The following is a 16,162-nucleotide window of genomic DNA, read 5'->3' as shown; positions in this document are numbered from 1 at the left end:
TATATTCTACACACCAACGTGAATAGTCGTTTTGTTGCCACTTCCCCCAATGATTTTAGAAATTCTGATGGAATGTTATCTATCCCTTCTGCCTTATTTGACCGTAAGGCCTCCAAAGCTCTTTTAAATTCCGATTCTAATACTGGATCCCCTATCTCTTCTAAATCGACTCCTGTTTCTTCTTCTATCACATCAGACAAATCTTCCCCGTCATAGAGGCTTTCAATGTATTCTTTCCACCTATCTGCTCTCTCCTCTGCATTTAGCAGTGGAATTCCCGTTGCACTCCTAATGTTACCACCGTTACTTTTAATGTCACCAAAGGTTGTTTTGACTTTCCTGTATGCTGAGTCTGTCCTTCCGACAGTCATATCTTTTTCGATGTCTTCACATTTTTCCTGCAGCCATTTCGTCTTAGCTTCTATGCACTTCCTATTTATTTCATTTCTCAGCGACTTGTATTTCTGTATTCCTGATTTTCCCGGAACATGTTTGTACTTCCTCCTTTCATCAATCAACTGAAGTATTTCTTCTGTTAGCCATGGTTTGTTCGCAGCTTCCTTCTTTGTACCTATGTTTTCCTTCCCAACTTCTCTGATGGCCCTTTTTGGAGATGTCCATTCCTCTTCAACTGTACTGCCTACTGTGCTATTCCTTTTTGCTGTATCTATAGCGTTAGAGAACTTCAAACGTATCTCGTCATTCCTTAGTACTTCCGTATCCCACTTGTTTGCGTATTGATTCTTCCTGACTAATGTCTTGAACTTCTGCCTACTCTTCATCACTACTATATTGTGATCTGAGTCTATATCTGCTCCTGGGTACGCCTTACAATCCAGTATCTGATTTCGGAATCTCTGTCTGACCATGAAGTAATCTAATTGAAATCCTCCCGTATCTCCCGGCCTTTTCCAAGTATACCTCCTCCTCTTGTGATTCTTGAACAGGGTAATTGCTATTACTAGCTGAACTTGTTGCAGAACTCAATTAGTCTTTCTTCTCTTTCATTCCTTGTCCCAAGCCCATATTCTCATGTAACCTTTTCTTCTACTCCTTCCCTACAGCTGCATTCCAGTCGCCCATGACTATTAGATTTTCGTCCCCCTTTACATACTGCATTTCCCTTTCAATATCCTCATACACTTTCTCTATCTGTTCCTCTTCAGCTTGAGACGTCGGCATGTATACCTGAACTATCGTTGTCGGTGTCGATCTGCTGTCGATTCTCATTAGAACAACACGGTCACTGAACTGTTCACAGTAACACACCCTCTGCCCTACCTTCCTATTCATAACGAATTCTACACCTGTTATACCATTTTCTGCTGCTGTTGATATTACCCGATACTCATCTGACAGAAATCCTTGTCTTCCTTCCACTTCACTTCATTGACCACTACTATATCTAGATTGAGCCTTTGCATTTCCCTTTTCAGATTTTCTAGTTTCCCTACCACTTTCAAGCTTCTGACATTCCACGCCCCGACTCGTAGAACGTTATCCTTTCGTTGATTATTCAATCTTTTTCTCATGGTAACCTCCCCCTTGGCAGTCCCATCCCGGAGATCCGAATGGGGGACTATTCCGGAATCTTTTGCCAATGGAGAGATCATCATAACACTTCTTCAATTACAGGCCACATGTCCTGTGGATACACGTTACGTGTCTTTAATGCAGTGGTTTCCATTGCCTTCTGCATCCTCATGTCGTTGATCATTACAAATATACAAATTCGGTATATAAATATGTTATAAAAACTTAGTGCAACTAAACCTAAAACAGATTGATAGTCTGTCAGAAATCTTATGAGAAACACATACTAGTTCATAATATGACAGCAAGAAAACAGTGAACAGACACAGATGCAATCTGTACATACGTTATGAACAACTTAACGTAAGTATGCCTTTGTACATACTCTACGTAAAATGGCTTCTAACTGACGACATGTATAATGATTGTATGCTGTACTAGAAAATGGCAATAACTCTGAGATAAACTTATAGTACTAAAGAACAATAAATTTTAAGCAGCTAATGGGACATTACTATTTATCAAAATGGCATAGTGGGGCTTATAATACACCGCAGGTCCTGCAATGACAAAATTAGATGTGCAGGTCCTACAATGAGGAATTTTTTTGCCATTTGTTGAAGACAAGGCTCCAATTTTAAACAGGTGTTTCATGTATGTTGACATACATTATATGCCTTGGTTAAACTCCATTTGCGTGAAATAACATTAGTTGTTGAGTCAGTGTAAACGAAGGCATCGATAGGAAAGATTTCGTTTCCAGGTTCTTAGCCACTCAAAATATATGTGTCAACCTACTTACATTTTATTGATATCCATGTCGCTGAAACAAGTGACGCATTAAGTATATGCATGGAAAACAGATACAGATATCAACAATCTCATGATAGCGAACTTAAACGTTTCAAGAGCCAATACTAAATAAAGGATACCCTAATTAGCTCGTAGATGAATTAAAAAATATTTACTTGCATGAAAATATATTGCCTAGGCCTAAGAATTGAATTACCTTCACTACAGATTCAAAACAATATTTAATTTTCTTTTTCACCAGACATAATACCAAATAGTAGTTACTTACATCAAATTCTATAAATAACTATTTTACCTATGCAAAGCATCTTGCAGATTTCACAGTACATTGATTACAGCTAAAATTCGAGTGTCATTTCCGTTTATGACATTATTTTATTGTATTCATCAGTCTCGCTTCTACGTGGGCTTAAATTACTGTCAGGGTGTATCTGGGCAGACATTTTTGAGGCAGCAATAGTTACACAAAGCAGAGATAGCTCCACTCTGTACCAGAGTCTCACTGCGCTGCAGGGAGTGTAGGCACTGTCTTTTGTTACTGAATTTATGAGGCAGCAGTAAAGTAAAAATGTAAGTGTATCATACGCTCTTCTGCGAAACGTGTACAGCTAAACTGACATATACTATGGATGTTGCTTACTTCGCCATTGCCGCTTGTGATGACTATGAGAACTGCAACCTAACATTAAATCTCAGAGGAAGTTAGCGATTGTGATGTTTCAGCGTAGTAAGTGCATGGTTTTCAAAATTATTGTTCTATTAAGGTAGGTGGGAACAACTTTAACCCTTACCTTTTTCTAAGACCTCTCTATCAAACACAGCTTTCAAGGCGCTCAATGCAGTTGACTGGGTACGAAGAACACAAAATTCAATGTTAATAGTTCCGTCCACATATTTACAAATAAACCAAACTGTTAGAGACTCACTACGTGTTTGTTTGGATTCATCCCTTAATGCAAATGTGAAAATATTGTTGCTACGTACTGTCTCTGCACGCAGACAACAGCAGGCCTACGTGCAGAAAAATTCGAATGATTAATTTTGAGTTGTTGTGAACAATGATAAATGTGTTTTATACCTGCAGCTAACTTCGACGCTTCAGTAAACAGACCGCTTTTGCGTTCCCAATCCACAATCCATTCACGTAATACGTAAATAACATCAAACGTAAACTAGTTTTAAGGTGAACCAATGTGAAGCCGTATACTCCGAAGAAGTCTGATCAACACTGTAGCTGAAATAGTCTAAAAATCTAATTATTTTCCTTATGAATGACACATATCTCCTGTAGGAAAACAGATCAGTTCTTCCTCCTACTATATAATAAATAACTATATACTAATAAATACTATATAATAAATAACACTATTTTGCATTGTAAAACACTTCGTCAGAATACTTGTTGAAAGTAGGTGTCCTTGAATTAATTTTTGTACTTATTCTAGAAATAGCTACCGTTTGTGTCTATAACATCAGGTTTTTACTCAAATAAGAAATGATATTTCGACGATTTTTGATTATGAGCCCACAAATATATTCTAACACCATTTTACACAAGGTGAGTTTTTAATCAAAACACACGTAAAAAATAAAATTTATTTAGGAAATACTCCTCCGAAAATTCACTAATTTGTTTCTTGCATAGAAACAATAAGTCAACAGTGCTCCAAAAATTTTCAAACTTTCTCTTTTTGACTTCTTTGCAGATTCTTGTGTATGATAACAGTTCCTGTTCCACATCAAACAGTAGTCGCAACATCTCTTAATTTGTCGGTGAAAACGTTCACTCTGCTCTTCAATATAATCTCCCAAATTTCTGGAAAGCAGTCGATACGTGAGTGTAGAAAGTGGACTTTCACACTGATTTAACAACCGATCTTCTTGAAATTTTACAACTTTTTTAACAATGGAATTGTAATTATGATCTTTGTTTTTCCATAGAAAGAACTCAGTAACTCATCGGAAGGCGGTCGTGCACCTTCTCCTCTTTTTTATTGTTAAAACTAGAGGCGGCATCGCAGGGTGCCCCAGCGAGCTGCAACTCCAAAAAGAATCGCTTCTCAGCTTTTGGTAAGATCAGTGCGTCAGGACCAGGAATCATCGTAAAATAAATGAATTGGAATTTGACTCATTGTGGGTGAAAGGTGTTGACAGCTATAAAAAGATCGCACTCGTTGGTGACCTTACTCATTATTATATAAATTATTATTAAATTAAATTTGAGGACTTAAAAAAAAAATAATTCAAGCTTTCAATTTTTCTCGTGTGGTGAAGGGAAATTTCTTTGAACGGTGCTTGATGCAGGGTTCATCCGTTCTTTTGTCCACAATCTTAACCTTTCCACACAACAGCGGCAAACTGCGTTGGCGTTCTTCGTTTGTGCTGGTCGGCAAGTTTCATTTTAAAATAAGCATAGTAAGCTTTTTATACAAAGTCCATTTAGACGCTGTATGTTTCCCAAAATGTAAAAGAAAATAATTACGTTCCTCACACACTTGCCTGTTGAAATGTTAGTAACTATCAACAGTAGGTGAATTATTTCATTAATACTGTCTTAAATATACATAATAATCAGAAAGTAGCACTGGTAATATAAGTCTGTGAGACAACCAAACTTTCAGGGTCACAAAACAACAACTAGCATCAACAGGTGTTACAATCCGAAGTTATACAGGGCATAACTGAGAAATGTCCCTCCAACAATACTCGCAAACCACTGGCACAGAGATATATCCGTGAAGTCAAACTCCGGCAAAACTGCACGTGATGGGAAAAAACTGAAGACGGATTTGGAATCAGCTTAAAAAATTGTGGAAGTATCTCGTATTGGTTACAGTCATCTGATACCATGTAGACTAGTGTAATAGAAAATCACCTCCCGATTACAAACCATATAGCATTTTACCAGTTGCAGATATTGGTAACGTTTGGTACAAAATCTATAATAACATTACGTTACACTACTTATAAAAACCAAAGTAGGCAATGAACAAGTACATGATAAGATGATTCTACGCAATGCTACAGCACGCACAGATGGTACTGTCAGATAGAATATGACGTACTGATTTTAAAAAGGAGAAACAAAACAGTCTAGAAACAATAGCTTCAGGGGTGTCACAGGGCTTACTCATATGCACGTTAATGATGTCAGTCATCAATCATCAATTGCATTTCTTCCACTCTGTCACTATGTAGTTAACATTTCGTTGGCAACAGTCATAAAACACATACGTTCCAGAGTTTTTCGATTTAAAATAAAATTCATCGCTTTTGACAAGCTGCTGTCACCATCACTTCTATCGTTACGTTCTTAACCTGTTTCTTTCACTTTTATTCTCTCTTTCAACATGGCCATTGTTGTCACAGTCTCTCATAATTAAACTTTCCTCCAATTATTAATATTCCTATTAAATTTTATGTAATTGTTAATAATGTTATCACTGGTAATATTGGTCTTTTTTGCCGCTGTTTTTGTAGTAATAGCAGAGTTACTGTTATTTTCTGTCTAAATATGTATGTAACAGGTCACTACTTCTGCACAAAACACAGTTGCCATCAAAATAGTCTTTACTATTATAGGGGTTCGTAATTAATGGTTAGTAGTAGTTATGAATGAATAGATAAATTTCTATACAACGAGGAAAAGATCAGCAGGCAATCGCTAAATCTGCCATTATATTACAGCAGATTAGGATTTCAACTATTACTTTGTCATCTTCAGAGCTGAAAATTACAAAACAAGATGATAGGCCACAAATGAAAATAAATGGCAACGTCCCTTAAGTACAATCAGAAGAACCGCACAGTTACATGCCGCATAACATTACTTGACATTAGGTCGAAGTGCCCCTAATAAACAATATTGGTTAGTGTAGACCGTACAAGGGTGAGGTGAAGCCGTTGTTTATAAGGTAGAACAAAGTGCCCCTAATAAACAATATTGGTTAGTGTAGACCGTACAAGGGTGAGGTGAAGCCGTTCTTTATAAGGTAGAACAAAAAGGAAATGTGACGTCCAAGCAGTGTGGTGCCCACTATCGATGTGACGGCGAATAGCTAAATAATAGCAAAGCTACTTCATTTTAAAACATTTTTAAAAATTTCCTGAACAGTAACCACATAAGTAACTGTTAAATCATGGAAAGTCGTATAGCCTGTTCAGTGACAATAAGGGCAAGAGAATATGTCATCTATTTCTGCATTACAAACCAGTGGAAGAAGATCCTAAAAAATGTATAACATTGTGCTGTACGTAATACTGTTATATTATTTTACTTCTGGTTTCGGTTCTGAACCATTATCAACGGCAGAAATATTATCACAGATGTATCACATGTCATACATGCTGTGACATAAATTACCACAAAAACCCTAACTGAGAAGAAAAGTAAAAAACTATTACAAAATGTGATGTTATGAACCGAAACCGAGAGCAAAGTAAAATCACAATGAATTAAAATTATGCAGATTGTAAACATACATCAGTGCTATCTCTAGATCTGGAGTATAGACATGCAGCATTATGTTATCGAAAAGTAAGAAGCTAGACCGTGTCACATGAAAATGAACAAATAAGTGTAACAAAGGAATGGAAATAGAGCAATAAAAATATTGTGCCCACTTTGGGCATAGACTAAAATCATACAGATGGTAAAAGTACGTTAGATCCCACTCTGGGCTTACGTTATAAAAATGTGGAATAAAACACTAGACATTGTCGAACGGTATGAATCTAGCCAGTGGCGCATAAAAAATGAACAAATAAGTAAAATAAAGGAATGTAACATAGACTTGAGAAATAAAATCTGCTAAAACAACTGGGATAAAGAGAGGACGTGGTTATTTTCAATCGTGCGCCCTCAGTAGGCTAATATCTCACTAAACCAGTCAACGAACAAGAAAGCAACACTTAGTGTTACTTTTATTTCCCCAGAAGCAAATTAAAATATCATGTACCGGCTTGAAAGTTCAAACAGCTCACGGACACAATATATGCTACCGATATGCGTCAGATTGTGGCGATAACAGAAACGCTGACAATACAGTAAACGATGGGACAGATCTGTGCGACATTTTCTGTTTATGTTGAATGTATTACTTAGTGAGATACAGTAGTCAGTAAGTGGGTGAAAACGGTAACAAAGTAAATAAGAAATCCGTATTCGAGTGTTGACCTGTTAATCGGCCAAATAAGTAAGTAACATGGGCACAGACATATTGAATTGGGTCTACTTCTCTCTTCACTTTATAAGATGTTCCTCAAAAAGTTCTCAGAAGAGCTGACAGCTCCATCCCTACAGGATGCAGAGGACGCAAGGAAGAGGACCATATCCGGCAGCGAATCGCCGACTTCCGCCAACTCCCCACAATACAGAGGCCTGTAATTAGTATTCCCGCTGAAGTTAGAAAACTCATCAGGAAGACGAACAACTCGGCACCTGACAAGGACTCTGTGACCAACGCCGACCTTAAGCATCTTCCGAGAATGGCCATCGTTCTCTTAACTCTAATTATGAACAGATGCTTACTTAACGCCTACTTCCGTCTAGACTGGACGGTCCCCATTCCCAAAAGAAGAATAAATCCAACGTTGCCAGACAGTTACCGTCCGATTAGTCTGCTGCTCACACTCGGTGAAATATTGGAGGGGGTACTGCTCAGAGACTATCTGGAAGGAAATAACATCATCCGCCACGAACAGTAAACAGGTAAATGACGTAACGATACAATTGATGGTGACAGCAGCTTGTCAAAGGGGATGAATTTTAATTTTAAAACGAAAAACTCTGGAACGTTGTCTTTTATGACTATTGCCGTCGAAATGTTAATTACATAGTGACAGAGTGGAAGAAATGCAATTGATGATTAATGACTGACATCATTAACGGGCATATGAGTAAGCCCTGGGACCCCTGAAGCTTTTGCTTCTAGACTGTTTTGTTCCTCCTTTTTAAAATCAGTACGCCATATTCTATCTGACACAACCATCTGTGCGTGCTGTAGCATAGCGTAGAATCATCTGTATCATGTACTGGTTCATTGTCTACTTTGGTTTTTATAGGTAGCGTATCATAATGTTATTGTAGATTTTATACCAAACGTTACCAATATCTGCCACTTGTAAAGTGCTTTATGGTTTGTAATCGGGAGGTGATTTTCTATTACACTAGTCTACATGGATCAGATGACTGAAGCCAATACGTGATACGTCAACAAATTTTTAAGCTGATTCCAAATCCGTCTTCAGTTTTTTTCCTATCACATACAGTTTCGCCGGAGTTTGACTTCAAGGATATATCTCTGTACCAGTGGTTTGTGAGTATTGTTGGAGGGAAATTTCTCAGTTATGCCCTGTGTAACTGCAGGTTGTAAGACCTGTTGATGCTAGTTGTTGTTTTGTGACCCTGAAAGTTTGGTTGTCTCACAGACTTGTATTACCAGTGCTACTTTGTGATTATTGTGTATATTTAAGACAGTATTAATGAAACAGTTCGCCTGCAGTTGATAGTTACTAATATGTCAACAGGCAAGTGTGTGAAGAACCTAAATATTTTCTGTTACTTTTTGGGAAACATACAGCGTCTAAATGGACTTTGTATAAAAAGCTTACCATCCTCATTTTGAAATGAAACTTGCTGAGCAGCACAAGCGAAGGACGCCAGAGCAGTTTTCCGCTGTTGTGTGGAATGGTTAAGATTGTGGACAAAAGAAGGGATGCATTAAGTACCGTTCAAAGAAATTTCCCTTCATCACACGAGAAAAATTGAAAGCTGGAATTTTTTTTAGTCCTCGAATTAGGAGGTTGGTTGCTTTGAAGTGAGCCTTATCGTTTTAATATTACTTCCTAATCTGCTTGATCTTTAAGCACAGGTGCGCATCTTAACCCCGAACCTATAGACATACAGCTTTCAAATTAAAGGTTACGTCACCTGTTTTGAGTAACAGAATCTCTCTTTTCTTCAGTTATGCTTATACAGTTTTGATGTGTTGCAGAAGGGCATTTAATAAGAGAGTCTGCTTCCAGCGCGGTAGTAAAGACCATTGTTTCACCCGGTAATGGGCGGTCTGCAGGTCCGGCCGTCTTGTAACCATTGTCATATTGTTTGCTGTTTTGATTTGTTTTGGAAAATCTTATTCATCTTGAGGATTAAAGTTGTTCATTTCGCAAAAAAAATTATGCCTGTATATTGTTAAATAAACAGGTTGTGTGAAGAGAAAGTTATACTGGTGTGTCCTCTCTTCCACGTTTTCCTTAATTTCAGTAAGTAATACGTCTCACTCGTCAAGACAGCTTTGAAAATGTTTGCTCTGATGTTATGTACACCTAGCTGTCTTGGAGAAGAGGCTACACTAGTTCAAAAATGGTTCAAATGGCTCTTTGCGCTATGGGACTTAACTTCTGAGGTCATCAGTCCCCTAGAACTTAGAACTAATTAAACCTAACTAACCTAAGGACATCACACACATCCGTGTCCGAGGCAGGATTCGAACCTGCGACCGTAGTCGTCGCGCGGTTCCAGACTGTAGCGTCTAGAACCGCTCTGCCACGCCGGCCGGCGGCTACACTAGTATTACAAAATATTTCTGCATGTGAAACTTAAATTTAGACTGCGTTTCATGTGCGTTGAAATACACACATCGAAAAAGTTTTGCCTCACCCATGTTCCCAGAACTCCGTTGACTGTGGATATGGTATTACGGAGACAGTCCATTTGACTGTTCAGAGATGTCACTAAACCAGCCCAAAGACGTAAACAAGCGTCCATGAAGAGCGCCTAATAGATGTAGCGGGTCCGACAGTCGATCAGTTCCAGTCACTCCACCAGGAAAAAGTACACGGCTCTTGTTGTCTGTAATTGAATCATGCCTAGACGGTCAATACCACCGCTCGATCACGTCCGCATTGTCATTTTGTACTAGGAAAGTCGCTCAACAAGGGAAGTGTCCAGGCGTCTCGGAGTGAACCAAAGCGATGTTGTTCGGACATGGAGGAGATACAGAGAGACTGCAACTGTCGACGACAGGCCTTGCTCGGACCGCCCAAGGGCTACTACTGCAGTGGAAGACCGCTACCTACGGATTATGGCTCGGGGAAAACCTGACAGCAACGCCACCATGTTGAATAATGCTTTTCGTGCAGTCACAGGCCGTCGTATTACTATTCAAACTGTGCGCAATAGGCTGCATGATGCGCTACTTCACTCTCGACGTCCACGGCGAGGTCCATCTTTGCAATCACAACACCATGCAGCGTGGTACAGATGGGCCAAACATGCCGAATGGACCGCTCAGGATTGGCATCACGTTCTCTTCACCGATGAGTATCGCATATGCCTTCAACCTGACAGTCTTTGGAGACGTGTTTTGAGGTAACCGGTCTGGCTGAACGCCTTAGACACACGTCCACCGAGTGCAGTAAGGTGGAGATTCCTTGCAGTTTTCTGGTGACATTACGTGGAGCCGACGTACGCCGCTGGTGGTCATGCAAGGCGCCGTAAAGACTGTACGATACGTGAATGCCATCCTCCGACCGATAGTGCAACCATATCGGCAGGACACTGGCGAGGCATTCCTCTTCATGGACGACAATTCCCGCCCCCATCGTGCACATCTTGTGAATGACTTCCTTCAGGATAACCACATCGCTCGACTAGTGTGGCCAGCATGTTCTCCTGATATGAATCCTATCGAACATGCCTTGGATAGATTAGAATGGGTTTTAAAGGGATCTACGGCTATTCACCGTTGAGGAGTGCGACAAACTGAACCAACAGTGCCTTGATGAGCTTATGGATAGTACGCCACGCCGAGTACCAATGCAAGATGATGTTCTACTGGATATTAGAGGTAGCGGTGTATATAGCAATCTGGACCACCACCTCTGAAGGTTTCGCTGTATGGTGGTACAAGATGCAATGTGTGGTTTTCATGAGCAATAAAAAGGGCAGTAATGACGTTTGTGTTGATCTCTATCCCAATTTTCTGTACAGGTTCCGGAACTCCCGGAACCGAGTGATGCAAAACTTATTTGATGTGTTAATTTAGAATATGTACGTTGAACTGAGTTCAGATGGACTAAAATTAACCCCAGCAATACCAACGCGTTTTCCATAACACGCATTACCAAATCGAATGGGGCGGGGGCCTACATTATGAGCACCCCATTTTCTTTTTCCTAAATTGGTTACATCTTGGCCCGCAGCTCGTGGTCGTGCGGTAGCGTTCTCGCTTCCCACGCCCGGGTTCCCGGGTTCGATTCCCGGCGGGGTCAGGGATTTTCTCTGCCTCGTGATGGCTGGGTGTTGTGTGCTGTCCTTAGGTTAGTTAGGTTTAAGTAGTTCTAAGTTCTAGGGGACTGATGACCGTAGCTGTTAAGTCCCATAGCGCTCAGAGCCATTTGAACCATTTGGTTACATCTTGTTTACTGACGTTAACAGCATACGTACTTTTGAAAGAGGTACTAATGTGTAGGTAGGGTCCAGCATCTGAAAACATATTTTAACACACTTTTAGAGTATGAGTGCACTGTCAGTAACGTGTGTTACTGCGGGAGGAGAATGTTCTTTATGGCCACCCTAAGAAAAAAATTATGAAATGCTAATTTCATTAAATGTTCTTGACTTTCATTCACAACATAGTTTTTAAAGATGCTCCTGAACCTCAACATATTGAATATGACGTTCACTGGGAAATGTGACATCTACTACTAAACGTTAAATTTAAGAGTTAAGTTTAACTGAAAAATTGAAAAGTTTATTTTATCTTGTAGAGGAACTCATTAAAAGTAATAAATATGTTTTTTTTCAAAATCTTAAAATGTAAAGTAAATGACTTCATTACAATTTTTCAAAAGGAGGGCGTAAACTATCTCTTCCCACTTGGTATTGCGACGGTTAATATTGTCACGTAGAAGAAGGTGTAATTAGATGAATGACGAACACTAACTTCATTTAAAGAAGGTTTATTCAGCACTTGACAAGAGCGCGGAGCGAACTACCTCCGGTCAGAACACATACAGTATATATACATCTACAGAACATTCCAATACAATGATTCTTGACATTTGTGGATACTTCTAGAATGTAATCGAACCGAATACAGAAATTAAAGTTGTACAGTCCAGGTGAGTTTTGAACTCACGACCCTCTATGCAACAGTTTAGTATAATCACCATTACACTACGGTGCTACTCAGCTTCTTCTGCGGCATTGCTCACTCCTTAAGTGAACAGCGTTAGCTCATCCCAGTCCGGGAACGAGTCATCGGTCCTGCATACTTCGACTCCCGATGACTGATGCTCGCCCTGGCGGTGATCTTCTTGGAACATCTTTTGCCGCTACGCTCTTCGTCACCTTTCCGCTAGTTGCCTGTTGCTGGAGCTTCGAGTTGACCCTGGGTGGCAGGATCCTTGTAGGGCTTCATTCGAAGGACGTTGACCGTATGTCTGATCTTTCGTCGTCTTGCGTCGGGGTCGAAATCATAAACTTCATAAGTAAAATCAGACAACTGTCTTACAACCTCATAAGGTCCAAAGTAGCGCCTGAGGTGCTTCTCAGAGACACCAGCCTTCCGAACAGGAGTGGAGACCCAGACGGGGTCACCAGGCTGGTAGACAACAACGCGGTGGCTCGCGTCGTACCCTTGGCGATCGTTTTCTTCAGCCTGCAGCGTGCGGAGTCGAGCTAACTGACGAGCTTCCTCAGCTCTGGTTAACACCTGGCCGATGTACTCGTTGTCCACGTCATCAGGATGTAACGGAAACAGTGTCCATCGTCGTAGTCGCCTCACGAACAGGCACCTGGATAAATGGCGTAAATCCTGTGGTGTCTTGTTCGGCGGTGTTGTAGGCAAACGTCAAGAAAGTCCTCATCCCAGTTCCTCTGCTCGACATTGACGAACATTGATAGCAAGTCAGCCAAGGTCTTATTAAGGCTATCAGTAAGCCCACTAGTTTGCGGATGGTAGGCAGTCGTCATGTGATGGGTAATTTTGAACCGACTATTTACCTCTGGCACAAGATTCGGTTGAAAAACTTTCCCTCGATCCGTAATTAATGTCTTCCACGATGAATTTGACTGCCTCAGATGCTTCGGCTGTTTTCGCGGCTTTTGTAATGGCATAGCGTGTCTGATAATCAGTGCAAACAATAATCCACCTATTATCACTAGCAGACGTTGGAAATCGTCAGAGGAGGTCAATCCCAACACGCCGGAAAGGGGTTTCGGCTGGTGGAATTGATATGAGTCGGCCAGGTGGTTTCTGAGGAACTGCCTTTCGCCTCTGGTAGTCACGGCAGTGCGACATATTGTGACGGACACTCCTAATAAACAGGGCCAGAAAAATATCCTGCGGATTCTTTCGTAGGTCTTAATGAATCCTAAATGTCTGGCCTCAGGTGTGTCATGGAATTTCTGTAGAACATCTAAGCGCGTGTGTTTAGGGATCACTGGTAGCCACCTCTTTCCAAATGGATCAAAGTTTTTCTAAAAAACGTAATCAATTAACTACCTTAAATTGTCCATTCACATCTTCTGATCGATTTAAGGCAAGCATAATTTGAGATATCTTGGCGTACTTCTTCAGCTCAACAGAAAGATCCTGGAGTGCAGCGAGACAGTCACTATCTTCATCAAAGTCTTGATGGCCTTGCAAAGGGTTTCTTGAGAGACAGTCGGCATCTTGGTGTTTCCTTCCACTTTTGTACACTATGGAAATGTTATACTCTTGAAGACCTAGTGCCCACGTGGCGAGTCGTCCTGTTGGATCCTTAAGACCTGTCAGCCAGCAAAGTGAATGATGGTCTGTAACAACTGTGAATGGATTTCCATAGGGATACTGTCGAAATTTGCACATGGCCCAGATCACAGCAAGACATTATCTTTCTGTAGTTGATTTAGTTTCTCTTTTGTTAGTGTCCTAGAAGCATAGGCTATAAAATTCTTTCCTTTGTCCGAAATTTGTACCAGAACAGCACCGACCCTATACCCACTGGCATTTGTGTGTAGTTCTGTAGTTGCTCTCTCATCATTCAGACCAAGTATAGGGTCAGTCGTCAGGGCTTTCCTAGCACACCGAAAGAATCTTTTTGAGCACTACCACAGATAAATTTAGCATCAGCTTTTAACTCCCCTTGGAGTGGCCTGGCTTTGATACAAAAGTCTTTGATAAAACGACGGTAATAAGAACATAATCCGAGGAAGCTTCCCACATCTCTAATACTTTTAGGAATAGGAAATTCTGTTATAGATCTCACCTTTTCTGGGTCTGGCTTCACACCTTCGTTTGACACCAGGTGTCCAAGTATTTTGTTTTCTTTTGCTCCAGAGAGACATTTTCTTGGATTGAGTTTCAGTCCGCTTTGTTGGAGACACTTAAGAACGGCCGTCAATCGTTTTATATGTTCATCAAATGTCTCTGAGAACACTATAATGTCATCTAAACAACAAAGACACATCGTCCACTTCAGGTGACGTAGAAGATTATCCATCATCCGTTCAAAAGATGCTGGTGCATTACACAAACCAAACGGCATTACCTTAAACTCATACAGGCCCACAGGGGTGATGAATGCGGTTTTCTCACGATAAGCCTCATCTACTTCGATATGCCAGTACCCCGAGTACATGTCCATTGTTGAGAAAAACTTAGCTCCCTTCAGGCAATCTAGTGTATCGTCAATTCGTGGAAGAGAGTAAACGTCCATTTTAGTTATCTTATTAACCTTCCTTCAATCACAAAAGCGCCAACTGCCATCCTTCTTTCTGACGTGGACCACTGGCGTCGAACGTGGGCTCTGCGAAGGCTGAATGATGTCATTCTTCATCATTTTCTCTACCTCGTCGCGAATTATTCGACGTTCCGTTGCTGACGCACAGTATGCTCACTGGTTTATCGGTTGATGGTCTCCAGTGCTAATCCACTGCTTCACCGCCGATTTGTCTAATTTGTTCTTTACCTGTGGATTGAAGCATTAAGAGAACTCTTGAAGAATGGAAAGTAGCTTCTTCTGTTGTTCCTTAGTGAGAACTGGTGATAGTCGAGCTAGAAGATTTTGTCTCGTAGTGGTAGCGCTAATTTCTCCCACAGACTCGGCATGGAAGATTTCTATGATGTTCGGCTGTTTTTCAATTAACGGCTCAGCGATTGCTACACACATGCGTCTTGGAAAGATCTGGGGTTCTCGGCGACAGTTAACTAACCACAATTTACCGAATCCGTTCTTAAACGAGACGACAGAGGCTAGGATGACCAAGTTCTTCTTCAGTGGTATGCTTCTCTTACATTCCACCACAAGATCCATGGACTGATGCATGGCATGACACATGACAGCTACCTTTCTAGCGCTGACTGCAGGAATGATCAATTCATCCAGCACACACAGTCTCCACACATTCAGATGCGGTTCTTCCTGTCCGCAGTATCTCATCTCGTCTAGTATAACATTCGAGCGACCACAATCTATAATTGAGAAACTTTCAAAAAGTCCCTTCCGAGAATGACGATGAATTCTAAGGGCTGTGTCTGGCCACTTATACCCACATGAATGGTACATCTTCCTGTAGGTTTTACATATTTCGCATTAGCCACCTTCAGCAAAGATGTTTTGCTGTCGACGAATACGGTTTTCTGCAACTGGCGACGGTACTTCTTCGAAATGACTGAATATTATGCTCCAGAGTCCGCAAGAGCTTGGCCTGGTCGTCTATCCATGAGGATATCGACATAGTTTCCTACCATTTTTGTAGTGATCGACGTAAGAGGATTTTTCTCTTCGGCTGCTTCACCTCCAAGGAAGGTCGTTCCCTTTAGTTTTC

The sequence above is a fragment of the Schistocerca americana genome, chromosome 1 (genome assembly GCF_021461395.2).
Source record: "Schistocerca americana isolate TAMUIC-IGC-003095 chromosome 1, iqSchAmer2.1, whole genome shotgun sequence".
Classification (NCBI taxonomy): Eukaryota; Metazoa; Arthropoda; class Insecta; order Orthoptera; family Acrididae; genus Schistocerca; species Schistocerca americana.
This window is presented reverse-complemented; position numbering follows the sequence as displayed.